This window comes from Borostomias antarcticus (genome assembly GCF_949987555.1).
Source record: "Borostomias antarcticus genome assembly, chromosome: 3".
In the NCBI taxonomy this organism is placed as follows: Eukaryota; Metazoa; Chordata; class Actinopteri; order Stomiiformes; family Stomiidae; genus Borostomias; species Borostomias antarcticus.
In genome coordinates this window covers 31015518-31036855 of record NC_140236.1, presented here as the reverse complement: position 1 = coordinate 31036855, position 21338 = coordinate 31015518, and the positions used below count along the sequence as shown (strand labels likewise).

The following is a 21338-nucleotide window of genomic DNA, read 5'->3' as shown; positions in this document are numbered from 1 at the left end:
ACATGTAGTTCAATTTTGACAAAGCCTCGATTAATAACAATTTGTATGTACTTCAAAAAGGGATAGAAGTTTAGCAACCATTAAGTACATTTTGCAAATTTAAAATAACTTTTCAAACCTTCGGTAGGACTCGTTCAGGTCGTTGCCTAGGCGTGAGTCGTCAGTGGCATGGGGGGATCTTGGTTTGACAGATAACAAGCTACAAACCGAGATAAATACACTATGACACCGCACACTTTCCTTTTGGTCTAGTGGATAGGGCGTTCGCCTCCCATGCCGAAGGTCACGGGTTCAAGCTGTGGTGTGGATGATTTTTTGTCACTGGATGTTATAGAAGCTATGTACAAATGTGGTTACCTGGTGGTGCTATGTCAGTTATTGAATTTATGTGCAGTAATTAGGGCCCGAGCACTGGCGGTGCGAGGCCCTATTGAAATTGTAAGGATTACTAGGGCTGCGAGCAGCAGTGTGCGGGCCCTCGCACCCCACGCGTGTCGGGGTGTGGCACCGTTAAAGGGTGTGCTATTTCGGTGTCCAGTACTGAGAGAAACTTCCTGTCACCAGTAAGTGGCACTCTAAGCGTGACTCAATACCGATGCATAGATTTGTTCAGGACGGTACCTTGATGAAGCGTGAAAAATGTTGTGTAAATCGGACAGTGTATGTAGGAGTTATGATGACTTCCTGCTTGACCTGTAGGCAGCGCTATAAGTATGACTCAATACTGACCTACAGATGTGTTCAGGACGCGACCTTCAAGCGTGAGCAATTTGGGGTAAATTGGATAATGTATGTAGGAGTTATGAGGACTTCCTGTAAGCAGTAGGTGGCGCTATAAGTATGACTCAATGGTGATGCACAGATGTGTTCAGGATGCGACCTTCATCAACCCTGAGCAATTTGGAGTAAATCGGATAACATATGTAGGAGTTATGAGTACTTCCTGTTTCACCAGTAGGTGGTGCTTTAAGTGTGACTCAATACCGATGCATAGATGTGTTCAGAATGCGACCTTCATGAAGCGTCCGCAATTTGGTGCAAATCGGATAATGTATGTAGGAGTGATGAGGACTTCCTGTTCCACCAATAGGTGGCGCTGTAGGTATGACACAATACTGACTTACAGATGTGTACAGATGATTTTTCATGGTGCCCACCCACATCCATTGTATGACCTAAACGATGGTAGAGCAATTATCAGACTTTTTCAAAAGTGCTAGTTTTGTCAATTTTTTGATCTGAACCATTGTATATGATCATAAGTAACCTTAAAACAGGGCTAAACATGATTTTCCCTTTACTACTCCTTTAATGTTATGGAAGCTGATGCTAGTTGTTGTGAGCTCAAGTGGCTATCCCGCTCTTATTGTGCTGGATTAGCATTGGAAGCATTGGAACTGATGTGTCCAGGCAACAAGACCTATCTTAAAGGGAACCACACATGCTAAATCAATTTTGTAATGTGTTTATCATATACAGGTACTGAACTTTTAACAGTTCCAAAAGCCAGGACCAAGAAACACGGAGAGGCAGTGTTTAGTTTCTATGCCCCCAACCTCTGGAACACCCTACCGGAGTGCATAAGAAGGGCCGAAACAGCGGGGTCTTCAAGCGAGACCTCAAGACGTACCTTTTCGACCTAGCCTACAATCACTAGCTAGGACCTTGAGACACAGAAAGGCAGCCTCAAACCTACCTGTGAATCCTCTGTATACATTGGTATTTATCCTGCTATGTACTGTATGTATATCAAGTAGTGTACAGAAGCTGGTTACCCTGAAACAGGCTTGTTCTGTTCTGACAGCTGTGTTGCTTCAATGGCTCAGTGTGCTACTAACCATTTTCTGCCTCCCCTAGTGCCTCTCTCTCTCCTTCCTATCTTCTAACCAGGTCCAGTGGATGCCCTACTGTCGCCCGCAGACCACCCTGAGTCCGATAGATACCTCCGTGTTAGCTGTGGATGTCATAGTATTTAGTACACACACACACACGTACACACACACACATCAGTCCACATCCGGCTTAGGCCTGGACCTGATGCTCTTAGCCTTTCTTGCTCTGAAAATGTAATTTAATGTAATTTATTGCTCTTTAAATGTTCTTAGCCATTAGACAAATATATTCCAGGAGCTTGCTCCAGGTTGCCTGTTTCAATATCTGTGTGGTTTGTATGGCTCTATGTGCTACTAACCCTGTTTTGCCTTCCCTCTCCCTAGTGCCTCTCTCTCTCCCTCCTATCTTCTAACCAGGTCCAGGTCCAGTGGATGCCCCACTGTCACCAGCAGACCTCCCGGAGTCCGATAGACACCCCTGTGTCTGCTGTGGATGTCGTAGCATGTCCGTAGGATGTCCTCTCTCCTATGATGCTTTTTTAGCCTCTCTTACTCTGAAATGTAATTTAATGTAATTTAAAGGCGTAAAGCCAAGAAGAAGCCTTTTTAAAGGTAAGAATGCATTGAATGCAAATCAAATAGCCTAAACTTAAACCTAAGGCATTATTAGCCTACCTGCGCGTTTCTATTGATCAGTAGGCTATCTTATGCTTGCTCTACTTGTGGACAGAATTATGCGTGCAGCCAGGTTGTATGTGATGAATACATTTTTGTTATTGATGCTCAGGGCTTGTGTTGGTGAGGGAGGGGGGTTAAAGGGGGCGTGCCTGCGTCATGAGTTTAGAGAGTGATGTTGGCGCTAGAGTGTGGATGTTGAGTTGCTGGACCGGAAATTGAGAGTGTAACATGTTTTTTGAATGATTTTTCAAGGTGCCCATTGTATGACCAAAACGGTGGTAGAGCAATTATCAGACTTTCTCAAAAGTGCTAGTTTTGTCATCGTTTTGATCTGAACCACTATATATGATCATAAGTAACCTTAAAACAGGGCTAAACATGCATTTTCCCTTTACTACTCCTTTAAGTGATGTGGATTGCTTTTATTGTAGGTACCATTAGGTACCATTATGTTTGTACCTTTTCCTATTATTGGGGCCAAGCAGCGAAGCTGTGTAGGCCACCATTGTGTTTGTACCTTTTCTTATTATTAATCTTTTTCTGCCATTGGTGTCTATGGCAGCCCATGCAGTTTATGCATGCTACCTTTGACCCTCAAGTCCAATTTTAAAAATGTTCAGCCATTTTGGATTTTGTGAAAAACACTTAAAATGTAGCTCCTCCTAGGGATTCTCCCCAATCTGCACGAAACTCAGTGGGCACAATCTGTAGACCAATGTCTACAACAGTCTTACAGGAATTTTTGATCTTTGAAAGCGTTCTCCCGTTACAGCCAATTGAAATCGGCGGCAAAGCCACCAAACAGGTAGCCTAGTGGGGGTCATATCTCAGCAACAATTTGATGGTTGCGCTTCTTGCTTATTGGCCGCCATATCGCTGCTACAGCTATATTTTTGTTTTGTGCTGACCTGTACAAAAGATGGCCAGTGTGTACAAATACAAATTAGGGGCATAATAGGATCAGAGGTTTACAGCATAGCAGGAAGCAGGAAATTCATTTAAATGTGAATGAATGTGAAGAGTTTGAAATTCCATGGGAACCTGTTAGATAGCATTCTGGTCGCGGTGTTTGTCTCTGCAGTTCCAGACAGTAGGATCTTATGGTGCATTCGTTTATAAGTGGGAGGTGGCAAATTACGACTTGCTACTAGGAATGATTAAATAAAACGCCGCGTGAACTCACACTTCCTCGTCGCAAATTCGGATATATTTCTCAGCCCCCAGTTGCCGACTGACGCCAATATCATATCATAATCATATCATTCGCTAGTTCGAATGCACACAGGTCGGAGGTAGGTATTTTGCCACTTGCGACTTGCCACCTCCGACCACAAACGAACGCACCATTACTGTAGGGTGTACATGCCCAACAGACCACTCAGATCCTCAGGTACTGAACTTTTAACAGTTCCAAAAGCCAGGACCAAGAAACACAGAGGCAGCTTTTAGTTTCTATGCCCCCAACCTCTGGAACACCCTGCCAAAGTGCCTAAGAGGGCCGAAACAATGTCTCTCCTATGATGCTTTTTTAGCCTCTCTTACTCTGAAATGTAATTTAATGTAATGTTGTTTTTTTACATTACATGCGTCATCACATTTCAAAATGTCATGATCATGACATATGCTATAGACAACTCCCACTGTTTCACCGGTATATATACGATGCCTTCTTCCTTGTAGGACAGAAAGCAGCACCATCGTCTAGCTAAACTACTGACAACCACATATGCTCACTTAAAGCACAATCATGATTCTGTTTTTTGGATTATTTGTCATGGCCTTAGGTGTTACAATAGGTAAGTCATATTGAACCATTCAGTGACATGTTATGGTATTCATTTAGGCTACATATTGTTGCATTTAGTGGGAATCAGGCAGGCTGATTGATCATCGCTGGTCAATTCTTAATTCCAATTTAAAGTGTTGAAACCAGCAATACTGTACAATTTGAACTGCAATATTTGCAAAGAAGCTGTGTGGGTCTATATTACGGCACGTTTGCATGGAACCTAATAATCCGATTATAATAGGGAGACACTACAGTTGAATAGGATTTTTTTTCCTTTAAAGATATCCTCATGCATTTTACCAGTTTAATCTTCACATCAAGAGAAATGTTTTTTGTATTACACTTTCTCTAAAAAAGAGCGCTTACAAAGTCAATAATGACAACATTAAATAATTTGATTTTTTTTTTCTAAAATATTATTACATGACGATTTGAGGGTTTAATTTAATGTGTCTATTCAAAATGTTATTATTACAGATGGTTCCCACAGCCAAAACTGGACATCGCCATCACCTGTCATTCCAGCTGCACCACCAACCAATGTAGCAGCTACATTACTACCTGTCAATGTAACCTCACTACCAGCTAATGTGTTAACTACATTACTACCTGTCAATGGAACCTTACCACCGGCTAATGTGCCAGCTACATCACTACCTACAACCACAATAAACACCCCATCTCAAAGTATGTTAGGTCAACCTGTTACAGCATATCTCTCATATGACACCCCCTGAGTCAACATCAGCTTTTGTGTTGACCTTTTCTCCATCTTTCTTGTTCCCTCAGACCTGGCGACTTTTGGCCATGCCACGGTCAAGATGTCCAGCTACAAAGAGCTTACGGAAGATACAATCCCCCATTACATGGAGGAGGTATGTTTATTATTTCAATATTTTCACCATAAAAGTAGAACAAACTCAGTCAAAATGGGTCATGTCAATAGAGCACAAAAATTAAGTTATCATCATCATACATAAATCAAATGAAGTTCTACTGCTCAAATGAATGCATCATATTTTACAGTGTATGTACTGGTATATATCGCTACTGTCGGGTCAAAACCTTGTAACTCCATTTTGGTGATTGTATTTTAGTTTTAGTTTTGTTTACATCAATTGAAAGCTGGGACTACCCTGGGACCAATTAAATGTATTCTAAACAGCTCATTCTGTGGTATTATTTTCAAAATCATATGGAATGTTCTTTTCAACATTCTGTAAATTTGCCATTTTGGAGATACGAAGGTTTTGGCCTTATATGGTTGGTTGGTTGTTTGTTTGTTTGTTTGTTTGTTTGTATGTATGTATGTATGTATGTATGTATGTATGTATGTATGTATGTATGTATGTATGTTTGTATGTATGTATGTATGTACTGTATGTGTGTATGTATGTATGTAGCCATCTATCTATCTAAATGTATGTATGTGTGTGTGTGCTGTATGTATGTATCTATCTACAGTATCTATCTATTTATCCATCCATCTATCTATCTATCTATCGACTCTTCCAATAACACTTTTTTACACATTTCAGTTCTTCAAGAAAATAAATGCTGATGCCATCGGACCACTCAAGATTACAGTGAAGCGTTTTATCAGATGTAATGCCACAAACTGTGGTAACGAGCTGACCACCTTACAGCCCGTAACTATCACTCAACCCCCGCCCAGCACAGTGCCCATCTTCTAAGGTGGCTCTTAAACAGTTCCATTTTTGATAAACACCTACAGTACCAGTATAGTACACAGTCTGAACCATGATAATACATTATGTTGGCTAAATGAGTTTGCTATTGTTCATAATATATATGTATCGGCTGTCTTGGAACTGTGTAGTAGCTTACATAATAAGCTTTAACTTACACCAATGTGTCATGACAAATTATGAATTGTGGAGATTAAGGGTTTTCATGTTTTTGAAATTGCTTATAAGTGAAATCTTAAAAAGACTAATATCATATATAGTGGACATTTCTTAAAATCTTTCCCCTTTGGATTGGTAGGTGAGCTAATGTTTCTAAAGGCATCCTGACTCCTGTGTGCCAACACTGCCACCTGGTGGCTGGAAAGACATTGAGTGAAACTTCATTATGATAGTTCGTTTTTGAGGGGAAACTGGGGATTTTATTCTACTGCTTGTCCTGCAAAACCATTTAAATTACACATTGTACAATAAACAGTACCTACATTCAGATAGTCTGCCTAACTCTTTAAGGTACAGTATAGCTTAGTTGTTTGGATGATTGTTCTTTATGTATCTGGGGCTGAAATCTCCAAAGACAATCTGTTTGTTTTTGATTTGTCATGTTTTTTGCACCATCATGGATATTGGGTTACATCAGTAAGTACACGGTCATTCTCCTTCATGATCATTTGAAGCCAAATACACAATGTGCCATGTTGTTTTCTGTCAATAAATAATTATCCAAATGGGTTTGATAATATCAAAACAACATCGGTGGTTTGTGTCTTAATGTATTTTCAGATGATCCACTGATTATTGATCTCATTCTCCCTTCCAAATAGGTTTTCAGCTGTTTAGAGGCTTGTCCCCCATATGGCTGGCAGACAAAAGGAAGCTGAATCACGCCCATTACAAAGAATAGTCTGCTCTTTGGGGAGTTAACGTGAAACTCAATGCTCACAATCATGTAACATTACCAATATGAGCAAAGAAACTGACTTGTGGGGCCTTTCAGTCAAGAGCCCAGTTCCTTTCCCTTTGGCTCCTCAGGACCTGTTTTCTGATGGCACTAAGGATCGATCTGAATTCAAATACTGTGGTGTGTTTTACTAGAGATCTTGTACGATGCAGTTAATCTGGTGAGCTGTGTTGCACAGTGCTTGAGACACTGTAATTACAATACATTACTGTAGATTGGTAAGTGTAATGTAACAAATGTTGTACAGTAATAGGCTATAACATTTTTAATGAGCATTCACTAGTTTCACAAAGCGTAGCTACTGTCTAAGGCAGGGGTGTCAAACTTTGGCCCGCGGGCCAAATTTGGCCCGTAGTGTAATTATATTTGGCCCGCGAGGCAATACCATATGACTACTAGAGCTGGCCCGCCAGTATTATACAGCGCATTCACCGCTAATACTACAAATCCCATAATGCTCTGCTGTTGGTTTGGCGCGTCAATCAAGACAGGACCCAGAAACGCCCTCTCTTCTGTGACAGTAGTCATAGCAATCTCATACTACAACTGTAACCGTGTTACCCCTTCTTAAAAATGGCGAAAATAAAGGCAGAAAACAGAAGCTTTACGTTATGTAACGTCTCACTGTGATAGAGACACCTGTGTTGACCTAGCCGGCCGCTGTGTTTGCTCTGTTCCTGTTCATTCAATCCTGTCTGCCTTCTTGCCGGCCTGTCTGTCTGCCTGCCTGTCTGTCTGCATGCCGGCTGTCTGTCTGTCTGCCTGGCTGTAGGACAGTCAGGGTTTTACAAGCTTCTCTACTGAGCAGATGGAGCACCAACACACGTGTCTGAGGGTGTATTCACATATGTTAGTGCACACCATTGATGCGCACCAAAAGCGAAAGTGATAAGTGCATATTCAATGTTAAAGCAAAACTTGTTTGGGTCCATATTAAAATTTTCATTTGTTCAATGTTGGCCCGCGACTTTGTTCAAGTTTTAAATTTTGGCCCACTGTGTATTTGAGTTTGACACCCCTGGTCTAAGGCCAATGTACTGTACAGTAATCTGGAAAATAGGGTAAAACTACATACATTTCTAACTGCATAGCAATAACTGTAGTAAAAAAAAAAAGTAGTGTCACAGTGCAGCTACAGTATGTGACTACATGGGTTTATGGTTTAGCCTATAAATTATAACACAAAATAATGGATGAATGTTGAGGGAAAGGGTGGGGGCTCTCGAGTTCAGTGGATGTGGCAAAACCCACTGAACGTTGGGTATTAACATCCATTTACCCCTGACAGGCCCCTTTTTGGAATTACTTTTCAATAGCCTTGTGTCTTAATTGCACATTGAACAATGAGTGTCCAAGCAACAGAATGAATGGCATTGTCGGACTCAGAAATCCATCTGGTCAAAATCACCCAGACAAATGTTCCAGCCATTAAAAGACACACCTGCTAGTAGGGACGGGAATTGGCAGGGGCCTCCCAATTCGATTTTATCCCGATACTTAGGTGCCGATTCTCTAATATTCCGATTCGATATGATGATTTATTGCGGGTTTTTTTACCTGGCGAGTTATGAAAGCCGAATTTCTTCCAGATGTGCGATTTTAATTGTGGAGATGCAGCATGAATCTTCTCATTGTCCTCCGACATGTTTGCTGCTTCTTCTGACTAGTGTTGTCATGATACCAAAATTCAATATGATACCTGCTAAATGATACCTGCTAAAAGTATCTCGATACTGACACTGAAACGATACCATGGCAAAAATCTAAAATATCAGGAAAAGTAGGCTGGAATAATACAATGTCAGGTGTAGCCTACTGATCTGTGTTTGCCAGGGATGAAAGCAGGCCGGAACAGTCCGGTTCTCCGTACCGCTAAAAGAGCCTGTACGCAGTAAGGAACATGTTTGTTTTTAGTTTTTTTTTAGGGGACGCATCATCTGCCTTTCAGTCAAAACAGGCCCTTTATCCACACAATTTTCAAGTGCATTTCTCCTAAATCAATGTAAACTTTAGCTACATTAAAACCTCTGTGGTATTCCATCAACAGAATGTGTCCCGGTTGAGGCGCATTTTTGTAACTCGCATTTCCCATCAGTAGGCTACTATGCAAGTTTTTTGGGGTTTTTATTCAAATGGCAATGCATTTTTCAATTGGCAATTCAATGTTCTATTTTGTCATGCAATTTGAAAATGCAAATTGGGATTCAATTTTCATTTTCAACATCTGAGTGCATTATTTCACTCAATATTAAAATTAAAATGCAATATTGTGTACCAGTTATGTATGGAAGTTTGAAATGCAATAAGGGATTGAGTAGGGCAGTAGGGCTCGAGACTAACGGCGTCCCGTTGTCCCGGGGACGATAGAAAATGTGTTTGGGACAAACATCTTCCCCGGGACAACGGGACGCCGTTAGTCTCGAGCCCTACTGCCCAGTTGTATCTCTGTCGTGAGGTTGTCTTGAAGTGAAGACTGGGTAACGGCTGTCAGTGATTTGTTTCTCACTCTCAAAGTCCAGCATGTTCACCAGCTATTTGTGCTTCCCCTTCGTTTGAGTATGTTTCCTGTGGTCTGCTTTTGTTGTATTTCTTTACTTGTGTTGTGTTTCTGGCGTAACGTAGGCTAGGCCTACTCCCGTTGGTGATTCTATCACCACTTGATTTCCTTTCTTGGACACAACCGTGTGTGGGGTAGGGTTGGAAGGTGTAGTAAACTTGTCCATTCTTTCCTGATGTACAAGAACAGTGTCCCCTGTGTTTACGTCCTTCGCCCCCCTGTTCTCGTCCGCATACAGTTTCGCTTTCCCTTTCTGCTCCGAGTCTCTGTCTCGTACCTCCAGCTCTGCCACTCTCATTTCACCAATGTCTGGCATTTTTCCTCTTATTTTCCGTTTGAAGAGCAGTTCACTTCCTCAGTTCACGTTTCCAGTCAAGGCCGTCCGCATGTGCAATACTAATTCTTTTCATTATTGATGCATTTTGGCGCTCCACTTCCCCATTGGCCTGGGCCCATTTTGGCGTCGTCTTCACATGTGTGATGCCATTATCTGCACAGTAGTCCCTGAACAATTCCAATTTGAATTGGAGCCCATTGTCACTTGTGCATGTTACTGGTAGACCATGTCTACTAAAGATTGACTCCAAGCTGTCAATGATCTTGTCTGTGGTTGTGGAGGTCAGTATATCATACCCGTAATAGCGACTGTAATAATCAACTACGACTAGTATACAGTGATTGATTGGCCGTGGTCCTAACAAGTCTATTGCTACGTCCTGACAGGGACCATCCGGTAGTGGTGTGAGTTTTAGTGGTTCTGGCGGGTCCAGCCTAGCTACTGTCTGATAGCCGTGACAAAACTTACAGTGTCTCTCTGCATCTTTGTCCATGCCGGGCCACCACACCTTGGTCTGGAGGTGTTGTTTGGTTCCTACTATCCCCAAATGTCCCTCATGAGCCAGTGCAAGTGCTCAAGCACACAAAGCTTTTGGCAGCACTATTCGTGTCCCTCTGAGAATTAGGTATCCTACTGTACAGAGTTAGTTAGCTATGGGGGCATACAGTTAGTATTTGCGTTGAAAATATATCTTGGACGTCCAGTCCTGTAGAGCCCTCCTTCTCTGCTTGGTGCTATTCACTGCATCCACATCAATTATCAGTCCTTTTCCGTCTGCAGACAATTCAAATGAAGTTAGCCACCGCGCCCATCTTGGTCCCAGGGTAGCTGGCTCAGAGTATGCGAACAGCTGAATCCTGGATTTTTCCATCTTTCTAAACTTAATTTATTCAACTCACTTCCAACTGCTTATGAGTTCTCAGTCCTCGTCGCCATTGTTATGTCCATTTATTTGAAACCGGTTAGCCTACTTGAATTATAACACTCAACACAGTACTTTGTCGGCTCTGCACTTTACTAGGCAACTCCTCAACATGCGTCCCACATATAAAACATTCCCCTGTACAACCAGGCTTCCAACATGACATCATGCCCTACATAGCACTACTCTATGACACATACTTTTTGACTATAGGCTATCCTGCGCTCCTTTGCATGAAAAGTATTGTAGGCTATTCCACTGAAACGCGCAAGTTGAAATATGGCTTGTCCGACCAGAAATGACAGAATGAAAGAAACAGAATTTCAACAACTAGTGTGTCAAATTAGAGGCAAAGAAAGAATATATTTGGTAAGTGATGCGTGCAAAACGGATGAGGAGGACGACGCTGTGATATTGCAGGAGTTTGTCCATGACATGTTTTCCAGACAGCGCACTGGTGATAGCGTCAACAACAAGAACACAAACGGGCAGGTTCATCCTGTACTGTGGCATTGCAAACAAAAACAACTGTTCGTGTGAGACTTGTTTTGACAGCATTAGCTACTTTGCCTCAGGAGAATGAAATACCCATGTCGGCGAAGCCAAAGGATTTGGAATTGAGGGCCAACCCTGTGTAGTGGGGGGCCTTGGGGATATTTTGGTTCAGATTCTTCCAAAAGCGCCAAATTTGGTACAGATGTTGTCCATACCATTCTAAATCAAATTTTGCCGGAAGCCAAGAGGGGCGTCCCACAGGGCCGCCATATTCGCAAAAGCCAATATGGCCGTCTCCTCCAAAAACTAAAAGGGGTAGAATCATAAATAATAATACTTTTTAGGGGCTTTCTGGATCGTAGAATCTGATTCTGATGTTATTTCAAGTATTCAAGGTCGTTGTCACAAAGAACTTCCACTTGTCACCTCGTCTCACGGTAACATGACAGCAGGCTGAGTCACAGGTTCTGGTTTAGCTTGTACAGTATGTATGCAAGACAGACGTCACCTGAAAACAAGGGCATAGGTTTGGTCTCAACATTGGTAGGGACCAAGGCGCAGAGGCAAAGCAAAGCACACATGCAAAAATAATAACAATAACAGTATATCAATATACATTGCTTAGTTATGTGCAGACTTGACTAACTATCCAGTTTCTCACCTGGTTCTTTCTCTCTCTGTGTGCCATTCCATCCTGCTCTCTCTCCTTCTCTATTCTCCTCTCTCCCTCTTTGTTCTGTCAACCAAAAGGAAAACATACCAAATGATCCATATTAATTTATAACATTATTCTAATTGAATAATGACATTCTGTGGGCAATGCAGTGAGGTAACATCATTTGACCTTACTCTCTCACCTAAACCTGGCTGTTTTCTTAGAGAAATAAATTGTATCTATGGAAAAACAGATTTCCACAACAGTCCATAAATGTACTGTAGATATACCATAATGCTCAATTCTATCAGACTGGGACTGTGACTAACTTTACTTTAAAAGTGCAACAGTTAGCTTGTTAGCTGCCAAGTGTGTAAGCAGACTAGAGTTTGCACAGAGAGATAACATTAGCCAGTAATCTCTGAACTAGCTAGCTAGCTATCTTGTGAACAATGTCAGTTAACATTCTTTGACAGTATTCACACCATAGAACTATAACCAGATACTGACTATCTAAAATCTAACGTTATAGAGCAAAATATTATTTCCGAAAATAATAATAATGAATAAATAAAAAGAAGCTGAATTCAACCCCAAAATGACCTATATGCTAGTGACCTTGAGGAGTAAACATCAAATGATGAGATGTCAAACTCATGTGACATACAGTATACATGTACAGTTTATAATGAAAAATTGCCTTTATCGGGGTAAACTTGACCTCACATAATTGAAATAACACCAGAATCAGATTATATGACCCAGAAAACCCCTAAACTGATATAATTTATGATTCTAACACTTTTTGTTTTTTAGGGTGGCAGCCATATTGGATTTTGTCAATATGGCTGCCCCGAGGGGCGCCCATCTTGGCTCCCGGCAAAATTTGATTAAGTATGGTATGGACAATATCTGGGCCAAATTTGGTGCTTTTGTAAGAATCTGAACCAAACGGCCCACATATTGCCCTAAGGCCCCTGACTAGGTCACCGGACACAATATGCCTAGATAGCCATGATACAAAAATAAGTAATTTCACACTTTCGCTGACTGTAGAGCCCTTAATAATTACCGCCCAATTTCCAAGCTATATTTTGCTTAGTCGAGACCATTTAATTTTTAGTTAACTGTCATCTTCCTTTGTTCTTGACTAGAAACTGTATTATACTTTTCAGTCTGGTTTTAGATCTGGTCACAGTACTGTATCAATTGAATCTCTTGTTCTAAATGATATTCAATACAGTATTCTCTTGACAATGGACAGCACTGCGCTGCTTTGGATATTGACCTGTCCAAAGCCTTTGATACAGTTGACCATTCTCGGAAACTAGCCATTTGGGCTAAATCTGTCTCATTTATAGTGTTGTTACTATTGATTGATGTGCATTGTCACTGTACAAATAAACAAACAAACAAGCTATTTCGCAAAGAGAACCCAATGTATTGTTGCTGACTCTATTCAATCTACTTTCATGGAAGTCACTAAAAATGTAACCTTATTAACCTTTATTATGCACTTGTGACAGATTTCAACTTGACTGCATTGTATTTTTTTTTCAAGGGTGGATTTGAACCCGGGTCTTCCGCGGTACGAACACTGTTCTAACCAGCTACGCCACCAAAAAGCTAGCTACAGTATATAGTAGCCTATATGGAGTGAGTTTAGGGGGGTGAGTGTAATAAGGGCATACTGCTGCGAGGGTCGGTTGTAGACTGCCATCCCTATAGGACATGCACACTTCCAGGACCCTAAAACGGGCTAGAAAGATTGTGGCCGATGCCTTCCATCCCGGTCACTGTGGTCCAGCAGCACCGGGTCTATGCACCACAAAAACAGCTTCTTTCCCCGGCCATCAGACTCATTAACAAGGATTGTGTCCCCCCACGACCTCCCCCCCCCCCCCCCCTAATGACTCTATATCCCTTGCACCACTTGCACACGACCTCTGATTGTTCCACATACCTCAACGGCACACACATTGCACACACTGTATACATAAAACATTGCTCATCTATCACACTACACGGCACACACACTGTACATACAGTACACTCACCACACATTGTGTATGTAGTACGTAAATTGCTTTTGTACCTCCCTTTTTATAAACAGTATATCATATTTGGTATTGCACTGTATTTTGTTTGTACTGTATTTGCACTGTTTTTTTGTTTTGTATTGCATTTGCGCTGTCATGTCTTTGCACTGTCCTGTCCTGCACCCTGTCCTATGTCGTCTTCAACAGTGTATGCCTACGTCATGTTGTGAGACTGTGTTGTGTTAGAGCGTAGCATGTTAGAGCACATTGCTACGATGGTTCCACAACTGGATTGTGTTAGTAGGGTGTTAGAATAGAGTTAGTGTTCAACAGGTTCTTCCAAAAGATTCTGTCACCATCAACCTACTGTATGTCAAGCTATCCATCTAATCAGTTTCTGCTGCTCAATAAGGTAACAAGCTGCATAGGCCCACCACAGACTGCTTACTTACAGCAACTTTCTGTCTGCTGAGTCTCTCCTGGCTTTAATAGCCATTTTTTATACACTAATTTTATTCTTTGACATGAAGCCATTCTCACACACTTAGCTTCTCTGCTCCATTTCAAACGAGCATTAATGTTCATTCCAGGATTATATTTCCTGAAGATAATATAAAGAGTTTCTGTTCTGGGAAACGGACATTCATGAATGTTAAGTCTATCTGCCTTACAGCCTTGACAATAACTTCCTCATTCTCACCAACAGAATGAAACTACTGTAGTATACTTTCATAAGGAAATGTTGTGAAATTATATAAATGTGACATCAAGGATATTCTACTTCCATGTCCATTTACAACTCCAGGAGATGAAGTGGCAGAGTTATATCTTTAGTATGGGGATACGCTGTTTCCTTTGGACCCTAGAGGACTTTGGACCCTAGAGGACTATGACAAGAATATGTTTGGGGATTTTTACAGTGCTCTCAAAACTCTCAAACACGTCATTGTTATCTGTTGTACAGTGGTCTTGTTAGTGTGCTCTGACTGAAAATAATTGCATATGCAGACTGCAGATTGTCACCATGGTCTAAATGGCCATTTTATCGTCACCCTCATACAAGCACAAGTGTCAGAGCCAGATTCTGCTCAAGCTTCTGTATGTCATCACGGAAACTCTTGAGCAGGATACTTCACACTGATAAATTCTCACTCAACAGTAACTTGTAATCTGAGAGTTGCAGGTTTGCCATAAAGCACTGGTATGCAGGAAGAACATGTACCAGTGTACAACAGTGACATGGCAGCTGTAGCTCAGGGGGTAAAGCAGGTCATCCAATGATCATAGGTTTGAATCCTGGCTCTTGACGACATGTTGAAGTGTCCTTGGGCAAGACACTTAACCCCAAATTGCTCCCAGTGAGCAGGCCTTCATTGTAAAGTGATTAAGATAAAAAGCGCTCTGTAAATGCAGTCAATTTACAACTCTGCAGGCATCCTTTTTATGTCATACAGAGTAAATAAGCTGTTTGTCAACTTTTGCAGACATAATATAAGTTATTTTTCGGTCCAAATACCTGACTTTTCTCTTTTCTTTTCTCCTTCACTTTAGTAGTTTTTTATTTCTAATATAAGTTAATTGTCTCCTGATAGTCATCTCTTATGAAAGAGACACAGCACAAGAAATAACAAGGTTTATTGTGAAATTGACTATTGTGTATTGATTATTCTTTGTGTATTGATTTGGGTCTCAGCCAGGACCGTTGCAGTATTACACAGTAATGGCTCTGCAAGTCATCAGCTTGCATAAGATATTTGATCAATCTGAATGTCAGAAGTCCAACTTTATGAGTAATGCTTTAATTGATGTATCATATTTGTGAACATTAATTGAGATTAATTTCATTATTGTGTCTATGTATATACATTAATATACATAGACACAAACTCAGTATTACATTAATTACTTTTTGGTTAGGTGATCTCTATCTCTCATTGAAGTACTGTATGTGGTGTGGACTAAAGTATGCCAACATCTCTCGAGTGTCGTGTGAAAAGATTTGAAGGAAAAAATATCTGAGACTCATTCTTGCAACATCCTGGCAGACTCGTAAAACTTGTCTGCGGCATTTTATGGGAACCAGGTTCAGAGGGATGTACAATATTTAAACTATGAGCTGGCAATGGATTGCTTGGGGTGTTGCTAATTGTGGAAAGGTAGAATGAGGAAACATGTTGAGACAAACACAAAAATGTTACCATCTTGTATTTGTTAGGATCGAGCCAAGTCTCACGGGGGGGGGGGGGGGGGGGGGCAGTCCCGCTGCTCAGACATCTACTAAGATACTTAGCCCATTAGGGTAAATCAAACTTTTTGACGGGCCCCTGTGCATGAGCTCACTTAGGCTATACAGAGGCACCCCCTTGTGGCAGCCTGCTTGTGGAAGGATTGTATCATCATGTGTACCCGTAATCAGGTAAATACTGTAATAATTTATTAGCAACTATACAATATATGGTAGTTTATGGATTTATTTGTAATGAGGCCTGCATTACCCCTTCACTTTTTTCACATTTTCTTATTTACAACCTTATTCCCAAATGGATTACATTCATTTTTTTCTCATAAATCTACACACAATACCCCATAATGCCAAAGTGAAGATTTTTGGAAATGTATTGAAAATAGAAAAAAATGAAAATATCACATGTACTACATAAATATTCACTCCCTTATGACACTCAAAATTGAGCTCAGATGCATCCTTGAGATGTTTCTACCACTTGATTGGAGTCCACCATGATCATTCAACTGATTTGAAAAGCCACACCTGTCTACTGTATATAAGGTCCCACAGTTGACAATGCATGCCAGAGCAGAAACCAAGCCATTAAGTCAAAGGAATTGTCTGTAGACCTCCAAGACAGGATTGTATCAATGCACAGATCTGGGGAAGGGTACAAAAAAAATCTGCAGCATTGAAAGTCACAAAGAAAACATTTGTCTCCATCATTCGTAAATGGAAGAAGGTTGGAACCACCAGGACTCTTCCTAGAGCCGGCCAAACTGAGCAATCTGGGGAGAAGGGGCTTAGTCAGGGAGGTGACCAAGAACCTGATGGTCACTCTGACAGAGCTCCAGCGTTCCTCTGTGGAGATGGGAGAACCTTCCAAAAGGACAACCATCTCTGCAGCACTCCACCAATCAGGCCTTTATGGATGGAAGCCACTCTTCAGTAAAAGGCACATGACAGCCCGCCTGGAGTTTGCCAAAAGGCACACAAAGGACTCTCTGGTCTGATGAAACCAAGATTGAACTCTTTGGAATGAATGCCAAGCGTTATGTCTGGAAAAAAACAGGCACGCTCATCACCTGGCTAATACCATCCCTACAGTGAAGCATGGTGGTGGCAGCATCATGCTGTGAAGATGTTTTTGTGCCAGCACTCCCTACCTCCGGTCAATGTTGACTCTCTGTTGGCACCACAAGAGGCAGTAGTCCCAGCACACCAAAATAAAGGCAGGGCTTGAAGTTCTCCGGCACGGTACCGGAATTCCGGCGCGGGAATATTCTTGTGCGGAATATTTTTTTCTCATGAATATTTGATCATATTTCCAGAGCAACAGTCATTTAACCAGTAGTTTTAAAGCAAAGCGAAGGGATAGTTCCAACTACCCATGGTATAATCACATTACTCAAGGTAACCAGTTCTAGCCAATCAGAGGCAGAGTAGGGCGGGCCTTAAAGGAGAAGGCTCTTTTTCGACAACCTGGACCTTATTTACGGCATATTATAAGACGTTTGTCTCACCGAGATAACTTTGGTGTAATTCGGAGGCCTGTAGAAGAAATTTAAAATCCAGCGCAAGCCAAGTATATCCCTGTAGTCTAATGGCGGCGGACGGGGCACCAAGAAAGCTTCTAAAAAATTTATTTTCTGCCGCAAAACGATTGTTTTCATCTATTTTTATGAATTGCAAGTTGTGCTTCCATAGAGCGAGGGCTTGTTGTGATTTTCACATGCCTCTGTAATATGATATTTAGAAACGTCTTTAGAAACGACATAAAGCTTCCCCACTTGCTCCAGCACGCATGCGCACAGCGCATGACTGGCTATTCTCCGTCTATAGGCTACACTAGCGGCTCACATTCTCTATGCTACAATCGGCTTGTTGGTGCCTGGAATATTGTGTGCAATATGGCTGAATATTTATCAGATTTTGAGGATATAGAAAATGACTTAGAATATGATGGAAGCTGATCCTAGCGTAGAGAATGTAAGCCGCGAGTGTAGCCTGCCAAAACTGCCAGGAGTGCCAGCAGTTTACAAAATGTGTGAATATTTTCAAAGCAACTTCTGCCACCACTCTAAAAACATAAAGTTACTGAACATTCCAAAAGCAGTTTCAAGCAGTTTCAATGGGACAAAAATTACTATTAAAAGTTAAATTACTAAAAAAAACAATAAAAAAAAACAAAAAAACAAAAATCTGAATACATCCGATTAATAGCTAAACATCATGAACATTTTAAAGTTTGAACGAAGTTGCTAGCACAAAGTATGAAGAAGTAGTTAAGCGGCAAAAAACTGGGGAGAACTATAATAACTAGAAAGTACATTTCCTGGATTAAATGTGAGGTGGGCTAGCTGCTGCAGCTGTATGTAATAGCTATTGCTAGTACTGTTACGTTCCCGTATGTTTGTATGGTTGTGGTTCCCTCCTTCTGTCTCTCACTATCAATCCTCATTCAGGTCTCTGGTTGTCGTCATTGGTCACCTGGTCCCATCATTCATAATTTCTTCAATGAACCGCTCCTCCCCCGGCCCTGTCGTGTCCAATCAGCTGTCTGTCCGTGTCCTTAAAAACCCAGCGTTTTGTTCAGTTGTGAGGCGACCTGTTTTGTTAGTATCTTTTGTTTGTCGCCTCGATCCCTTTGTTAGGTTAAAGGAAAATGCTCGTTTTTGACAACCTGGACCTTATTTACGACATATTATAAGAAGTTTGACTCACCGAGATCACTTTTGTGTTGTTCGGAGGCCTGTAGAAGAAATTTAAAATCCAGCGCGAGCCAGTATATCCATGTAATAACGTCGGACGGGGCAACGGGAATGCAGTTTCTCAAAATCCATTTTCGGCCGCTAAACGGTTGTTTTCATCAATCAGATTGGATGAATGGACAGTTGAGATTCCTCAACGGGAGCCATTGTTGTTTTGGTTTTCAAACACGGGGTCTTTAGCCTCTGTAATATGATCTTTACACGCCTTTCCCCACTTGCTCCAGCACGCATGCGCACAGGCCAGCGCGCAGACTGGCTATTCTCCGGCTCACATTCTCTGCGCTACGATCGTAGTTGGTGCCGAGAATATTGTCGTCGTCATTCGTCAGCAACAATCCGATCGTAGCGCAGAGAATGTGAGCCGGAGAATAGCCAGTCTGCGCGCTGGCCTGCTTTAGGTAGGTACTAGTTTAGTTGGGCACGATTTGTTTATGATTTCTTTGCTTGGGCATCGCTCTTAGGCTTTTTTCTCCCTTGGCGTATGTATTATACCTGTTTCACATTAATTACCTTTTGTGAAATAAACCCTGCACCTTTTTGATACATTTTGGATTGTGTTTGGTGTCGAATTCATTTTAGTTACGGCTCTTTCTCCCTAGACATTCAAGCTTGATATGGGGCCATAACAAGTACTACTACAGACCGGGCAATCTCCATGCACCCACAGGTGTGTCTCTAGCCCACTCAGGAGCTGAATTATGCGGCCTGTGGCGTGGACGGTTAGATCTACTACTGCAAAATTGCATAATAAGTGCATAATTAACTGCTAATAAATGCATAATAAGCGTGACTCAATACCGACGCATAAATGTGTTCAGGACGGTACCTTGATGAAGCATGAGAAATGTTGTGTAAATCAATTTATGTAGGAGTTATGATGACTTCCTGCTTGACCTGTAGGCGGCACTATAAGTATGACTCAATACTGACCTACAGATGTGTTCATCAAGCATGAGCAATTTGGGGTACATTGGATAATGTATGTAGGAGTTATGAGGACTTCCTGTAAGCAGTAGGTGGCGCTATAAGTATGACTCAATGGTGATGCACAGATGTGTTCAGGATGCGACCTTCATCAACCTTGAGCAATTTGGAGTAAATCGGATAACGTAGACTATGTATGAGTTATGAGGACTTCCACCATTAGGTGGCGCTATAAGTATGACGCAATACTGACACATAGATGTGTTCAGGACAGAAACTTCATGAAGCGTGAGAAATATCGGACAAATCGGATAATGTATGTAGGAGTTATGAGGCATTCCTGTTTCATGGCGAAATGTCAAAATTTGGCGGGGCGCCATGGCAAGGGTGTTTGGTGAAAACTTTTTTCTTTTTTATAACTTTTGATCACAAAGGTCTTACGGTGAAGCTGACCGAATATGAAGTTGTTCGGATGAAATCTGTAGGAGGAGTTCATTAAAGTACGAGGCATTGAAATGGTAAAAACCAGGGGAAAATGGCACATTAAGAGCAAAATGGCTGACTTCCTGTTGGATGTTGGGTATAGCTCCAAGAGACATTTTAGTGTGTCTCGATGAACTACATATGCCCATCGAATTTCGTTTGCCTACATCAAACTGAAAGGTGGGGCTCGCCATTTTAAATTTTCCAGGGGGCGCTTGAGGCGTTTTGCCACGCCTATTTCTGTCACCCATGAAATATCACATTTTTTACCGGGACTTATATATCTGCAAAGTTTCATCCGTTTTCATTTATGTTTAGGCCGCCAAAAAGGCATGTGTTTGGGGAGAAGAAGAACAAGAAGAAGGTAGGAGAAGGAGAATAATAATAATCCTTACAATTTCAATAGGGCCTCGCACCGCCAGTGCTCGGGCCCTAATAATAATCCTTACAATTTCAATAGGGCCTCGCACCGCCAGTGCTCGGGCCCTAATAATCCTTACAATTTCAATAGGGCCTCGCACCACCAGGGCTCAGGCCCTATTAATCCTTACAATTTAAATAGGGCCTCGCACCGCCAGAGCTCGGGCCCTAATAATTCAAAGCATTTTAATAAATATGAGCATTGTGATTTGTCATTTGTGTTTGTCACTGGATGTTAGAAGTTATGTCAAGAAGTGGTTAGCTGGTGGTGCTATGTCAGTTCTTGAATTAATGTGCAGTAATTCAACATTTGAAATACTCCTGTTTTGAAATTATACCTACAGTATAAGGTGTCTTAGTAATTACCCATTATATATTAGGCTATACTTTGCATGCATTTGCCAGGAAAATGTTTAGTAATTGGGGGACTATGAAAGGAAGGGTTACCCAAAGAATTCAGAGAAAGTTAATTTAGCAATAGAGATCCATAAGCCTAGGGCCAGTCGGCCTAGGATATAGACAATAAACTACTGGTGGAATGG

The 21338-nt window shown here is 41.4% G+C and overlaps 1 long non-coding RNA gene across 1 annotated transcript; it reads left to right on the top strand.

Moving 5' to 3' along the window:
• Window positions 1-3161: 3161 nt before the first annotated feature.
• Window positions 3162-5957, top strand: LOC311329758. The gene is made up of 4 exons (XR_014631325.1): window positions 3162-3315; window positions 4777-4986; window positions 5089-5174; window positions 5838-5957. It is a non-coding gene; the product is annotated as an uncharacterized lncRNA (long non-coding RNA).
• Window positions 5958-21338: the final 15381 nt, after the last annotated feature.